The sequence below is a fragment of the Neovison vison genome, chromosome 1 (genome assembly GCF_020171115.1).
Source record: "Neovison vison isolate M4711 chromosome 1, ASM_NN_V1, whole genome shotgun sequence".
In the NCBI taxonomy this organism is placed as follows: Eukaryota; Metazoa; Chordata; class Mammalia; order Carnivora; family Mustelidae; genus Neogale; species Neogale vison.
The window spans coordinates 61,273,090-61,289,517 of NC_058091.1; the positions used below are offsets into that span (position 1 = coordinate 61,273,090).

The following is a 16,428-nucleotide window of genomic DNA, read 5'->3' on the forward strand; positions in this document are numbered from 1 at the left end:
CTTCCGGTCCCTACCCAGGTCCGACTGCAATACTGGTGGTCCCAATGGTTCTATCAAAATAAATTGTGTTTAAAAAATAAAGTATTTAAAAAGACAAGTCAAAATGCCTCAGAAACCGTATCTCCAACTCAAACTTCATCTATTTTAATGTATTATTTGCCTCCCACTAATAAACCTTTATTTCACTCGTTATAACTGAGCAATGAATCTTCCACACTGAAATATCTTCCTTGCCCAATTAATCCAAAGGAAAAAAACTGAAATGATTAGTAAAGAAAAATGTAGGGACTAACACACCCTTTTAATATGTTTTTAAATATTTTTAAGGTTTAAAAAGTGTTTAAAGTTTGTAGTTCCTAGTAGGAAAACAATATCTGAATGAATACCCTAATGGCAAACCATTGTAGAATGTTTCAGTTGCATGGGGAGCAGAGGGGTAGGGACTCTCTTCACAGCACCCCAGCTTTCATCATGAGAAGGTCGGAGGTACACTGGTTTGTATTATTGTGACATCCATTAGGTGATCGAAGTTGCTTTTCCTTCAGCAAGGGCTTTCTTTGTCAGAAGGGCATTATGCTTGACCTCCAAATTTGGCTGACAATTTACTGATGAAATTCATAACCTTTGGGTTGCTCTGATATTTTGACATATTCGCTGGGTTCTGGGCCACATTCTGGAAGGCCACCATAACTTCTGGATCCTGCATGGCTGCAAGAACTTCTGGATCACTAAGAATTTCATTGAGCCCAGGCATTCCGGCCATTCCAGGCATCCCCCCTGCCATTCCAGGCATTCCTCCCGGAAAATTACCAGGCATTCCCCCAGGAAAGCCACCTGGGAAAGAGCCATACTGAGCTCCTGATTGTCGTCTGGCTTCTTCCTCCCTCTGGGCTCTCTCGTGTTCTTCCCGAGCCTTCTTAACCCTTTCTATTCTTTCTTTGATCTCTCGCTCTTCACATTTTCGCTCATATTTTCTCCGATGTTCAGCAATTTTCTGGGCCCTCGGCTGAACTTCTTTCAGCATTGCACTAGCATCTTCATCATAATCCAGTTTGCAAGCAAGGGCAAGATCATGCGCTGCTTCTTCCCAATGGCCCAGAAGTCTATGTGCTTTCCCGTGCCACTTATAAGGCTGAGCTGAATCAGGATTTATTTCAATAGCTCTGTCACAGTCTCGAATGGCAGCATTTGGCTTCTGTAATTTGATGAAGACACTGGCTCTCTTGGCATACAGAATGGCCAAGCGAGGATTTAGTTTGATGGCATCTGTGAACAAGTCAATGGCTTTCTGTAGTTCACCATCATTTAGGGCATCAATGGCAGCCACTTTTTTATCATTTGCCTGATCCATCATTTCCTCGGTTATCTCTGCATTTTCATCTCCCATTTCTTGAGGGGCATCGGTCGGTATCTGGTTCAATCACACCTTCATTGTCAATTTCTAGATCACTCTCCTGACTTGATGGTTCATCTGTCTTTATGATTTCCTCCGCCTTCTTACTATCTGGTTTTTCTTCCTTGATACTGTCTTCTGATTTAGTTTTATGAGTGGTAGGTGGTATTTTCCCCCCCATGCTCTCCACCCACTCCCGCAGGAAACGCATTTCCTCGGTGTGCAGAACGCGCGGATCCTGCTTACACATTTTCACGAAAGCCCGAAGCTCGCTCACTTTGCGGGGGTCCATGGTCCAGAGGCAGTGGGAGGCGGCAGGCGCGGCTGGGGTTGCGACCCGATTCCAGGTGCGGGTACTAGCTCAGCGTGATCCTGTAGAAGGGGCTGTTGGGTCTGTCCTTTTAGAGGATTTCACATTTGTCCCCTTCTCTTAATTCATATCACCACTTATCTAGGTTTGTTTGTTTTTTTTTTTTTTTTTTTTTTAAATCAAGTCTGGCTGAATAGTTCAATAGTTTACAAATTTACCTCCTATTTTTCAATTTTATTTCTCTTCAATCCATTTTCTTTATTAAGGATACAGCAATCTTTCTGAAATATGAACACAATCATACTACTTCTTTGCTAAAATCTCATAATGACTCTCCAAGAGATAATAGAGACCCCCAGCCAGAAACCTCTATCTTTTGATCTTCCTCTCTGCTCTTTGTCTCCATTTGTGTGGATGGTCTAGCAACACTGAAATTTCCTGTTTTAATGTGTCCTGATTTGCACTATTTCATATACCTACATTTTTGTCCATTGGGAATCTTGATTTTTTGGAATGCTCCTTACCCCTATTTGTTGAGCATTGTCTGTGAAGACTACTTTAATACTCAAAGACATAGTAGATTATTCTTAATTGCATGTGGGTTTTATGTTCAAACTTCTCTTACACCACTCATCACATTTTTCACTATTTTTATTTATATTTCCTCTCTGTTGGAGAGCAATTCTGGAACCCATTTTTTATTTCTGTATCACAAATGCCTATCACTGTCAGGAACATGGTGGTGAGGGTATATTGCTCAATATTTGTTACATAAGTAGAATTTGGCCATAGGGAATTAACAAAATAGTAATATAAAATTGTGAGGAGTTTCTTTTTTTTAAGAAAAGAACATTCCAATACAGAAGAAAATAAGATAGAGATGACTCAAATAGGCACCATCTTGTTAAATTAGAGCTGGTGATATCAGGGAAGACTTATCATGGGAAAAATTATGTGTACCAAAAAACCAAAAAAGTTTAAAAGATAGCAAGAGAGGTAGAACAAGTGTGATAATCAAATCTTATGTAAAATAGATAAGGAAGAGAAATTTTTTACTTTATCTATAGGAGCATAGAGATCAGAAATGATAAGAATAAGGAAATAAAATTATTTTTTAGTACTCACCGCCTTAATGAAAATAATATTTTAGATTAGATAGAGGATATCCTAAACTGTCAAATAAAGGATAGAAGAAAATTAAAGAAAACCTTTCACTTAAAAGGAGCTTATTACTACAGCATCATTAATGCCATGCTTACATTGAAAATATAGGAATGAAGAAATGTAGAGATAAGAGAGAGAAAAGCTAAACATGGTCTTATATTCAAAAGTTTAGTTATTCCAAATGAAAACATGTGAAACATGAAAAAAAAATCTATAGGAGACATAGGTGTTAGAGATGTCTCATCAACCATGAATGAGATCGGATAGATTTTATTACAGTTTTTGCATTTTCCACTGGTTGAAGTTAGAGACTCTTGTGACTCAGGCACAGATTACAAATCCAGCAATTTAAGACAAGACTTTCAGATCAATATTATTAAGTCCTTGAACTAAATTTTCTATGTATACTTTCAGCTTTGTGTTAAATTAACAGAGACAGGTCTCTTGATGCCAAGAGGAGTTTGTTAGGAGGAAGCACACATGTTCCAATGGCCTCAGGGCTCTTGGAAGGGTGATTTCAGAGAAAGAAAGGAGAAACAGAGCATTCATGAAAAAAAAAAAAAAAAAAAGCAGTGATTGAATACAGATGTGCTGCCATTTACATGTCTGCCTCTTGCCCTAGTCCACTGGCTCTCTGAGATCAGATTCCAGCATACTCTTTGGGCAATTTCCCCAGAATCCTTCTAACCACTCCATACCTTTTCTATTTCTTCGTTTCCTTTCAAGTGATGGAGTTTCAAAAGCATTCCTTTCATCTTTGCTTAAACTTTCCCCTACTGTAGCTAATGTTTCCTTTTCCTCCTTTTAATGTCTGGCCTCTATTTGTCTATTTTGTTGATTCTGTATAAAACCTAAACAGAAGTAATACCAACACATAAATACACATACATAGACAAACGTTGCTTCCAAGTACATAGAGCTATACCGAGTTTCTAAACATCCATAAACAAATTACATCCAGACTAAACTATGCATTCCACTCAAAAACATACATAGCAAACAACACAATACAAAAATTTCATGCTTATCCCCCAGAACTTATTTTTTTCAGTTTTTATATGACATTTTTCAATATGAATGGTGGTTTTATGTTCATCTGTTACCCCTAATAAATTTTCGTCTGTCTGCTTTAATTGTCTTTCTCAGAGCTCTGCTCTTTACCTTCTGTGTCAAAATTATGGTCTAAGTTTAGATTGGTGCATATTCTTTTTTTTTTTTTTTTTTTTAAATCAGAAAACCAAGAGATGCTGATTTTTAATTTGAATTACACTAATGTTGGGTCTTGATTGGACCAGATGGTCTGGCTCTGAGTTGCTATTACTTAATTTGTCTTAGTTCTCATTACTTTTGTTTCTGCTTTTAAAATTAATGCAGTGTTCCTGGTCTTCAACAGGAACTCATTTCTCAACAAGATACACCATGGTTCTTATATTGTACTCATTGATCATAGATATTAAGTATAAGGAAAAATTTTGTGCTTTGATTCAGTACAGATGGCAAAAATAAATAAATTTTATTTAACAAGCATTTATATAGCATTCATTATGTGACAGTCACTGTCTGAGTGCTTTATATATATAGTGATTTATGTAATCTTCATGATAGTCTTATATCGTAAAATCTTCATGATAGAAGACCAGTTCTATTTTAAAGAGAAGGAAGCAGAGACAAAGTCAGTAAAATAACTGGCACAAGATACTACACGTAGTAAGTGTCAGAACTGTATCTCCAGAGCAATTTGTCCAGTGAACTTTAAACTATGATGTCTATCTTTATCTTAATGCTGGCAGACATTAAATATGTATTTTATAAGAAATTATTTTCACTCTTTCTAACTTTTTGCTTTGAAAATATTTCAGATTTACAGGAAAATTTCAAAAGTTGTGCATACAGCTAGTATATGCCTTAAACCCAGATTCAGTTGTTAACATTTACCATATTTTGCTTTATAATTTTCTGTCTGCATGAATACATTTTGTGTTTTTCTAAACCATGTGAAAATAAGTTGGGGGCATAATGCCTGTATATGTTCCCTATCAGCAAAAAATTATTTATATATAATAATTATATTTGTATGATTGTACAAGATTGTACTTTCATATGATATTTTATTATCTAACTTATAGAACTAAATGCCAATTGTCTCAATAATGTGCTTTACAAAAAAAACGGTTCACAATTCAATTTTAAAATCACATATTATGTTTTGCTTTAATCTATTTATCTTCTTACAGTGTATCACTGTTCCTTAGTCATTCTTTACCTATCATGACCTTGATAAATTTGAAGATTACAGTCCAGTTATTTTGTGGAATTTCTCCCAGTTTCTATTTAACTGCTATTTCCTTTTGGTTAAATAGAGGTTTTGTAAGTGATTTGGCTTTGCTTGGTTACAGGTAATGATTGATCGTTTGGTTAAGATGAATTTGGCTAAATTTATTTCTCCATAATAAAATTAATATTTTCCCTTCATAATTAGCAAATATTTTATGAGTGGATACTTTGAGAATAAGCAAATATCCCTTCCCCTATTAAATTTTCACAATAGAGAGTTAGCACTTCTTGATTATCCCTAACTGAATCAATTATTTCTATGATGTTTATTTCTATTTCTATGATGTTTGTCAGATGGTGATTTGCAAATTTTCTCATTCCTTTTGAATTTACTAGTTGGCATTTTACCATACATAAGAACTTTTCCTCCTGCTTTATACATGTGCATACTTAATTAGGAATTTATCTCACTAAGGACCCATAGATTCCATTTTATATTTAGTGAGATATAATCTATTACTTCTTTATGTATTTTAATGTTCAGATTGCCCAAGCCATGAACAGTGGAAGGTCTTTCATGCAGCCGCCATGTCTTGGTCATGCCCTATCACTCCTTGAATATTACTTTCTAACACAGATATTTATTTAATAGTTTTATTTATTTATTTGAAAAACAGTTTAGTTTGTTTATTTACATTACATTTTAGACTTTTTTTTGCTTCAGATTTGTATTTTATTATTTTTTGAAGATGTCAAATGTTAACATGTTTCCAAAACCAAAATTGTCTGAAAAGGTTTACTCAAAGAATTATCATTGTTTTTCATTAATTGTCCAGTTAGTGGTACACACAGAAGCTTTAATATGCATTTCTCTTTTATGAGTAAATTTGAAAATATCTTCTTGTATTTTTGACTCTTTTAGTATATTTTATTTCTTTTAAATTCTCTGTTATTTTTTTCTATTGAGTATTTGGACTCTTCACCTTGAACTTCTACAAGTTGTGGAATTTTATCCATAATATTTTTCCCTGATTGTCATTTGTCTTTTTGTCTTTAAAATTTACTTGTGTACTTTTTTTGTTGCTGTTTTGTGCTTTTTTTGTGTGCAATAAAAGTTTTTTAAATGTATTCAAATTTATTAATCTTCAGTGCATCTAGATTTTGACTCAAATTTGGAAAAATTTCCCTGTTATCTCATTACTGTAGTATTTATACAGCTTCTTTTCTTTCTTTATTATTATTATTATTTTTTTATTGTCTGGAAATATCTAGAAGTATGCTAATGTTTTTGTTTTTTTGTTTTTTAATTTTTTATAAACATATATTTTTATCCCCAGGGGTACAGGTCTGTGAATCGCCAGGTTTACACACTTCACAGCACTCACCAAAGCACATACCCTCCCCAATGTCCATAACTCCACCCCCCTTCTCCCAACCCCCCTCCCCCCAACAATCCTCAGTTTGTTTTGTGAGATTAAGAGTCACTTATGGTTTGTCTCCCTCCCAATCCTATCTTGTTTCATTGATTCTTCTCCTACCCACTTAAGCCCCCATGCACGAACAGACATTTCTGCAAAGAAGACATCCAGATGGCCAACAGACACATGAAAAAGTGCTCCATATCACTCGGCATCAGGGAAATACAAAATCAAAACCACAATGAGATATCACCTCACACCAGTCAGAATGGCTAAAATCAACAAGTCAGGAAAATGACAGATGCTGGCGAGGATGCGGAGAAAGGGGAACCCTCCTACACTGTTGGTGGGAATGCAAGCTGGTGCAACCACTCTGGAAAACAGCATGGAGGTTCCTCAAAATGTTGAAAATAGAACTGCCCTATGACCCAGCAATTGCACTACTGGGTATTTACCCTAAAGATACAAACATCGTGATCCGAAGGGGCACGTGCACCCAAACGCTTATAGCAGCAATGTCCACAATAGCCAAACTATGGAAAGAACTTAGATGTCTTTATTATTTTTTTTTAACAAATAGATTTTTGAACCATTTAGATTTTATTCATGCTTACAGTTTGAGGTATGGATCTAAAGTTATCTTTTATCCAATAGTTGCTATACTAGAATTTCACATATACTTGGCTTTATTTATTTTATTTTCTATTTTATCTCACTGGCCATCTCTTTCCATATCATTACCATGCAAATATAGTTATAAAGGTGTTATAGTATTTTTAATGTATGGTAGAGACACTGCTTCTCTTAGCTTTTATTTTTGAAGTTATTTTAATATGTTTTTATTTCAGAAGAACATTTATTATCTACTTGCCTATGTTCATAAAGAAAAAAAATACATATATATAGTGGCTCTTTTGTAGTTTACTGAACAGTTTTTTTTTTTTTTTAAGATTTTATTTATTTATTTGAAAGACAGAGATCACAAGCAGTCAGAGAGGCAGGCAGAGAGAGAGAGTGGGGGGAAGCAGGCTCCCTGCTGAGCAGAGAGCCCGATGTGGGACTCGATCCCAGGACCCTGAGATCATGACCTGAGCTGAAGGCAGCGGCTTAACCCACTGAGCCACCCAGGCGCCCAGTTTACTGAACAGTTTTAAGAAAATATATTTCTATGATGTCAGTGCTTTATATTTCTACCTGTTTTCTCTTTTCTACTATCTTTATCAGGTTTAGATACAATAAAATACTTCATAAAAATAATTTGAAATGCTTATGCTCTACAACAATATACATAGCATTTAGATTACACAAATGTTTGATAAAATACCTCTGGAAATCAACCAGATACTGTAGTTCTGTCTATAGGCCACTTCCTTAATAATTTTCTCTATTTCTTCTAGGAAAATCAGTCTTATCGAGATTTTTTAAAAAAATGTTTACTGGATTGTAGTAAAGTGCTTTACTACAAAAATTGTCATTTTCTTTAAAAAACATAAATACATTGAGTTCTGATAACTCTTATAATCTTTAAAAATGTGTTATTTTTCTATCATTCGGTCTCCTTAATCATTTCTTATTCTATGCTTTATTCATATTTTCTTAATTAAGTTTTCTCAATTTTGGTTTTGATATTTTTAAATATGAGATTTTGAATTATTAGTTTACTATTTTTCTGTGCTCTACCCCATTTATTTCTGCCATTCTGTTATATTTTTATTATTTGCTATACTGTGCCCTTTGGGTCTACTTTAGAGTTTTCTAGAAATTCTTGAAAATTTTCTAGAATTTTGAGTTCTGAATTAATTTATTTTGATTCTTTAATTTTTTATGATAAATGAAACTTAAGATCTAGATTTTCCTTTGATATACAGCTTTTATTTAGCCAATATATCCTGATATGTGGTGGTTTTATTATTTAAATTGCCATGTAGAACTTTCTTTATGACTTTGTCATTAGTGATATATTATTTTTTGTGATCAGGGTAATTTTCTTTGCAATATTTCCATTTTATTAAACTTATTGATGCTTTCTTTGTAACCTGATCAATTTTCTTGATGTTACATGCATGCTAGAGCTAGACACAAAGGTGTTTTCCCTAAATCAAGGTGTGAGGTAGGACCATAAAATCAGCCATGAGCCATATTGTTTTACATTTTTATCTATTTTCCTTTAGATCAATATTATATTGAAAGAATTATGTTAAAGTCTTCTATTTTTACTGCATGTAGGTCTATATTCCCTGCCAATTTTTAAAGTTTAGGCTTTATAAAAGTGATTTCTTTGTCGTTTTAATCAGTAAATATTTATAACTTGTATCACCGTGGTGATGTGAATCTTTGCATTAAACAGTGGATTTTAATGCTTTTTGGGTTGAGCTGTATTTTGTTATTAGAATTTAAGCCCTTGTTTTGTATTACTTCCACCTTGCTCAACTCACTCTTAGATGTGTTTATTGTATAGAGCATGGAGTGGCTAATTCTCTCTGAGACAAAATCAAAATCATACTTATTGAGTAAGTTAAGCCTCAAGTTTCCTGAAAACTCCTCATTGTCACTTTCATCTTTATGATGCTTTTCAGAAATCTGATGCTAGTATAATACTCTCATAAGTTATTTGATCTTTTTCCATGGAGCCTCTGAGGATTTTTTTCTAATCTTTAAATTCTAGTAATTTACTATGTTATGCCTTACAGTTGACTATTCAGGGACAGTTGTCTCAAATTCCTGGTGAGCATTTTATATATGTAAATTAAGGTCTTTTTTTACTTCCGGATTTTTTTTTTAAATTATAGCATTAAATATTTATTCTGTTCCATTGTTTAGATCTCCTTCTTCATGCAATTCAATTGTACATGTACTCTTTTTTGTCTGCTTTCTTTTTAAATTTTTTTTCTAAGAACATTTTACCTTCTTCCTTTATCTCATTTTCATTCATGAGATTGTTTTTCTACTTTTTTTAATTCCCCTTTTAAGCCGTAATTTGAATCTGTTCTTCTTTAGTCACTATTCCTTTGAATTTGGTTTTTAATATTCTTTTTTCTTGTAGGATTTAAGTTCCTATTTTAAGTGTTTTCTTTTCCTGCTTAATTTCCAAAAAGCTTCTTCCTTTTTAAAAATATATTTTCTAAAAAGCACTGTTTTTCTAAGGCTGTCTCAGGTAATCCTGTATTTTTTGAAGTGCTTTTTCTGTACTATGTGCTTAGATGGAATATGACTGTTCTTTTTTATTTATTTATTTATTTACAGAGATAGACCCAGCCAGAGAGGAAGCAGAAGCAGGAGGAGTGAGAGAGGGAAAAACAGGCCATATGCACCCTGTGTTTATTGCAGCATTATTTACAATAGCCAAGAGAGGGAAGCAACCTAAATGTTCAGGGATTGACAAATGGATAAGGAAGATGTAGCATCTACATACACAACCCCACCCCCCCACACACACACATAAACACACCGACAGGAATATTATGAAGCCATAAATATGGATGAGATCTTGCCATTGCAATAACATGAATAGACCTAGAGAGTATAATGCTAAGTGAAATAGGTCTGACTGAGAAAGACAAATACCATACAATTTCACTCTATGTGGAATCTAAAAAATGAAACAAATGACCAAACAAACAAAAAGCAGAATCAGAGTTGTAAATACAAAGAACAAACTCATGGCTGTCAGAGGCATGGGAAAAATGTTTTGAGAGATACAGGCTTCCAGTTATGAAATGAATAAGCTGTGGGAATAAAAATCATAACTAAAGGAGTATAATCAATGATACTGTAATAGAATTGTATGGTGGCAGATGATTAGCTTCTATGGCAGGTACAGCATAAAATATGGAGAAGTTGAATTACTATGTTGTACACCTGAAACTAATGTAACATTGTATGTCAATTATAATAAACTTAAAAAAAAAAAAAAAAAAAAAAACAGGCTTCCCACCAAGCAGGAAGCCCAACGTGGGCTTAATCCCAGGACCCTGGGATCACGTCCAGAGCAGAAGGCAGACATTTAACAACTGAGCCACCCAGGTGCCCCTTAATATGACTCTTGGTATTTACATATGTAGAGTATACTTTCTCCTAGTAACTGTATTTCCACATTGTATCTTCTAATTCTCCATTTGCTTGTAGAGCTTTGTTGTTTTGTTTTGTTTTGTTGGTTTTTTTGTTTGTTTGTTTCAATCCAGCCTTCTTTGATTTAGAATGCTATTAATAGTGATTATTTTTAATCTTTTCATTTTATTTTATTTTATTTCTTTTTAGTGTTCCAGCACTCATTGTTCATGCACCACACCCAGTGCTCTATGTAATAAGTACCCTCCAGAATACGCACTACCAGGCTCACCCAATCTCCTAGCCCCATCCTCTCCAAAGCCCTCAGTTTGTTTCTCAGAGTCCACAGTCTCTCATGGTTTGTCTCCCCCTCCATTTTCCCCCTGCTCACTTCTCTGCTCCATCTCCCAGTGTCCTCTGTGTTGTTTATTCCTTAGGCTCCACAAGTAAGTGAAAACATATGATACTTGATTTCTCTGTTTGACTTTGTTTTTTTAAGACTGTCTCTTGGTTCTTTGGAAAGGCTTGAGCCAGAACTTAATAAATAGTTTCACTAAAATGGGTGTTTATTTTACTATTAATAGATAATTTAAATTTGTAGCGTTCACTATTTTCCAGTTAGACTGAAGGCATGAGATTCATGTGGATTTACCAGTCCATCTTTTTTCTCTAATTTTTTAGAGAAAGTGTTAGAATATTTCCACTCAAGTAGCCCTCATCATCAAAGTTATCTATAAAAAAAAAACAAAAAAAAAGCAAAGTTACCCAGAATTTATATTTGCCTTATTGAAAACATTAACATTATTTTAACATAAGTCAAAAATTTATTAAATATATATCTTATTAAATTATACACACACATACCATTTAATATGTGTGTATTTATCGTGTATATATATATATGCATATAATTGTGTTTCATTTACACTGAATGAAATGACACATTTATGGTAGTTATCATAATCAACTGATATTGGAAACTTTCAAGTCAATAATTGCCTAATTTAAAATTACTTCAATAAAAAAGTATTTGGCCACCCTATCTCCAATTATGATATTTGGAAAAGATTAAAATATTTTTATATTTATTATAAATAATTGTTGCCCCCTAAAAGGATAATAATAAACCCTAGTAGTATAACACATAGTTCATGTTTTAACATAACCAAGTAGGAAATTCAATGGTCTCTGAAATTTATTCTGTATTCAATTCCTACCAATGGTACTTTAAAATCTTTATTGTGTTACGTATCTCCTCTATTCAAAGCCTTCAATGATTTCTCATCTTACTCTAGCCAAAATACAATAGTATTTTTGAATGGCTTATAAAATCCTACAGGTTTTGGTTTCTGGCTATCTTTCTGAAATTATTTATTTTCCATTTCACTTGCTGTGCTCCAGACACATTATCATCTTTCTTTCTAGTCTATTGACACACCAAGCATAACTCTACCTGAAAGGTTTGCATGTGATATTCCTTCTTCTTGACAATACTTTCCTGAGATATATACATTTGTACCTACAGTTACGACAGTGTGGTAGTTACAAGTCTCAGTTCATAAATAAAATCACTAATAATAATAAGATTATCATTCCTAGACCGTGTTATATAAAATAAATTTCTCCCCACGTTCTGCCCTCATTTCATATACGAACGTCTCCCCTACATAGAGCATAATTTCTCTGAGGGTAGACAGCCTGTCCTACATTTCCAGAGACTAAAGCAGGAAAAGCTCCAAACTGATCAGTAAATATTTGTTATAAGAATGAAGGACTGACTGATTGTTTTTATTTGGTTGGTCTCCGTATCCTTAGGGGAAAAAGATTTGTCATCTTAAATGTGATTAATCCAAATCCCTCATGATTCTTAGCAAGATGTTAAAGCCATAAAAAATGCTGCACAGTAAAGACTTACTGATGAATATTGAAGAGCCATTTTATTTTATATCATTCATTTTCTTTTTAGAGCTCTTATTCTATAGCCATTTATTGTAATAGGTGCCAGTAATACTAAATTTAATAAAACATGATGTCTGCCTTAAAAACAAAACAAAAAACAAAACAAAACAAAACAAAAAACACTGTTAATCATTTCAAACTATAATACTTAAAAAGAGGAGATTTGTAGGAACCTATATTTGCATCAGAATATTTTCTTCCAGATAATTAGAAATCAGGAGAAAAGATTATATGCACAATGTGGGTATAGTGCCTGATTTTGGAAGTCTGTTTCATGTTCATAATAACATACTAAAAGCCAGAAAACAATTACATAAAATATGTAAAAAATTAGATACCAACCCCCAAAACCAAATAATCCAGTTAAGAAATGGTCAGAAGACATGAATAGATTTTTTTTTTCCAATGAAGACATACAGATGGCTGATACATGAAAAATTCTCAACATTCATCATCAGGAAAATGCAAATCAAAACTACAATGAGATATCACCATGTCAGCATGGCTAGAATTAACAACACAGGAAACAACAGATGTTGGCAAATATGTGGAAAAAAGGAAACCCTTTTACACTGTTGGTGAGAATGCAAACTGGACCAGCCATTCTGGAAAACAGTATGGAGTTTTCTCAAAAAGGTAAAAATAGAACTACCCTACAATCCAGCAATTATACTACTAGATATTTACCCAAAGGATACAAAAATACTAATCCAAATGGACACATGCACCCTAATTTTTATAACAGCATTACCTACAATAGCCAAATTATAGAAAGAGCCCTAGTGTCCATTGACTGAAGGAATGGATAAAGAAGATGTTATAAGATATCTTTATAAATTATATTATATTATATTAATTATATGTTATATATATATAAAACACACACACACATATATATATAACACACACACATATATATATTTTTATATTTACTTAGCCATAAAAAAGATTGAAATCTTGCAATTTGCAATGACATGCATGGATCTAGAGATATTTTACTAAGTGAAATAATTCAGTCAGAGAAAGACAAATGCCATATGATTTTACTCACATGTAGAACTTAAAAAACAAAACAGATGAACTTAAGGGGAAAAAAACAAAGAGAAGCAAACCATAAAACAGATTCTTAACTGTAGAGAACAAACTGTGGGTTGCTGGAGTGAAGATGGGAAAAAGGATGGACTAAATATAAATATTGTATGTATGTTATGAATCAAAATTTTTATGACTGAAACTAATATTATCCTGTATGTTAAATAACTGGAATTTAAATAAAAGTTGAAATTTTAAAAAATGAAAAAAATTAAATCCCAGACAGAGCTAAATGATCAAACATTAACTTGAATGAAATGATATTAGCTTTACATTTGTATATCTATTTTTATCCCAATTCTTTCCAAAATGTATTTACCTGCTATTATTGTCTAAATGCCAATTTTTGGGGTATGAATATGAACAGGAATATCTTAAGATCTTAAAATGCTGATGTCCTAAGACTGATAAAGAATCAGGGCAATTCAAAACATTTGAAATATGAATCTTAATGATTATAGTAATACCTAATATAGTTTTCATGTTACTGTGTGTCAAGCACTGATTTAAATTCTTTCATGAACTAACATTATTTATAAATATGTACTGTTGCATATTTGTACTCTATGTACACATATGTGAACCAGGTTTTTGTCACGCAGAGGACCACTCTTTCTACTTCAGATAACACAGTAAAAGAGACATGATTGAGAAATAAAGGGGAGCTTATTCAATAATGATTCTGTTGATTAAACAAGCTAAACAAGGAAAAAATGAGACTCAGGACTGATTAGGGTAGACTGCTGAAGTGCTTTTTTCTTCAGCTTATCAGGATTAATGGCTCCCATTCACTCATTAGGCAGCTAATCTATATAATGACAAGACATCAGAGGTTCTGGTAGGACATAGCAAATCCACAAATTTCATGAAGAGAACCTCCAGTGTGGCTTCATATTGTTTGTCTAGTCAGTAGAAGTTTTTAGTTTCTAAGAAAGCACTAGCTCCCTACAATACTAAAATAGTATATGATGATAATGATCCAAGAAGCTCAAGCTAGCAAAGTTTTATTGTGTTTTTAGTTTTTTAATAAACACAGAAAAATGGAACTAGATCTGGGGTTCAGGAGATTTAAGAATTAACTTTTAATTGACTTTTATTATTACAAAAGCAAGGTATGTTCATCATAGAAATTAAAAAATAAACCTCCCATAATCTCTCAATCCAGAAACCATTGCTATTAATATTTTTGTGTATATTTGACTAATAATTATTCTGTGTGTAAACTTCTTTTTTTATCAATGACAATAACAACAAAAAAGAAATAAAGTGATATATTAAAAGAAAATCTATCAATGATAAAACATCAGTCTCAATATAAAAATAATTCTGTGATGAAAACAAATTCCAGAGTGGATTGTACTAAACAGTAAATAGAATTCTAAAAATGCAGGAAAAAATTAGCTGTAATGAAGTGAGACCTAAGAGCCCTATTAAAAACACGAGGTAATTTTTTTTAAAACATGAGGTAATTTGAAAGGAAATTTTGCTCTTAATAGTTTATGAATTTACCTTAGATTTTGGGTGATGTGTGGATACTTTAAGGTAATCTTTTTGTTCAATATTCAAGAGATGCCCATCTCACAGACCACAGTTAAACAACTAATGTCCCTGAGAGATGGTCAAAAGTTGTCAAAGAAGATAAAACACTGACAATTTATTAGCCAGGGTTCGGCCCAATTCCCAAAGCTGGGAGTTCTAAAAAGCTAGGCCAAACCTTTGAAAGACTATCCATCTATTTATCTCAAGTTCATTATCTCAAAATTGATTCATACAGAATCTAATTGCCATTTCAATACCCACTCCACCCCCCACACATGCATACAAACGTAAAAAAAGTCAGCCTTGCTGTGAGCATCCCACCGACATGAATTATAAAAACAAACAAACAAAAATGCTTGAGACATCATTTCTGTCTATGGACAAGAAGAAAAAGTAAAAGTGAGAGAGAGCAAGCAAGTACTGTTGTTCTAGCCAGAGCAATATCTTTGACCCCACTACAGGTGAAGAGAGACAGGAGAAAAAAAAATTGTGTTTTTCTCTCTCTTGGAAATGGGCTGTGTCCATTACCAGATATAAGATAAGGAGAAATAAGAAAATTGCACTCACACAAACTATCCTCATAACTCACGCTGAGTTTGCTCTCTAGTAAATATGGCTAAAGCAGTGTCTTAGAAACTTACCAATAACTTTTTATTGGTAAGAATCTTACCAATAACTTTTAAAACCGATCACTTTTGTTAACTTGGACAAATGACTTAAAATTTGTCTGTGCCTCAATTTCTTTATTTCTGAATAAAGGGTATAATACCATATAATAATATAATATAATATAATACATAATATATAAATAATGCAATCAATATCATATTAATGCTAATTAAAAAAAACCAATCAATCATAATTAATAAAGCATAATTAATTTGATGATCATATTATGTAATTATGTTAATTGTGATTGTTATAAATTAATCAGGAATTAATTAATATTGATAATATAATATAATATAATATCCTGCCTATCTCACAAGGATTGTTTATATTGAATGAGTATTTTTAATACATTGAAACTTGCATTTGTCTCAAAAAAGTGTTATGAAGCAGATTTTAAAAATCAACTTGCATACTTTAATGTCATTCCAGAGTTCAATGTTGGATTTACTTTAATGAGGCTTGTATTTAGAAGGAAAGCTAAGAAAATTATATGTCAAGTTAACTGAGTGACTATATGATTTTTTAAATAAAAGAGTTTGACAAATTTCAAATGCCATTTA

At 32.7% G+C, this 16,428-nt stretch overlaps 1 pseudogene; it reads right to left on the reverse strand.

The window, feature by feature from the left end:
- Positions 1-486: 486 nt before the first annotated feature.
- On the reverse strand, positions 487-1,721 carry LOC122906110 (annotated as a pseudogene).
- Between the last annotated feature and the right edge of the window lie 14,707 nt (positions 1,722-16,428).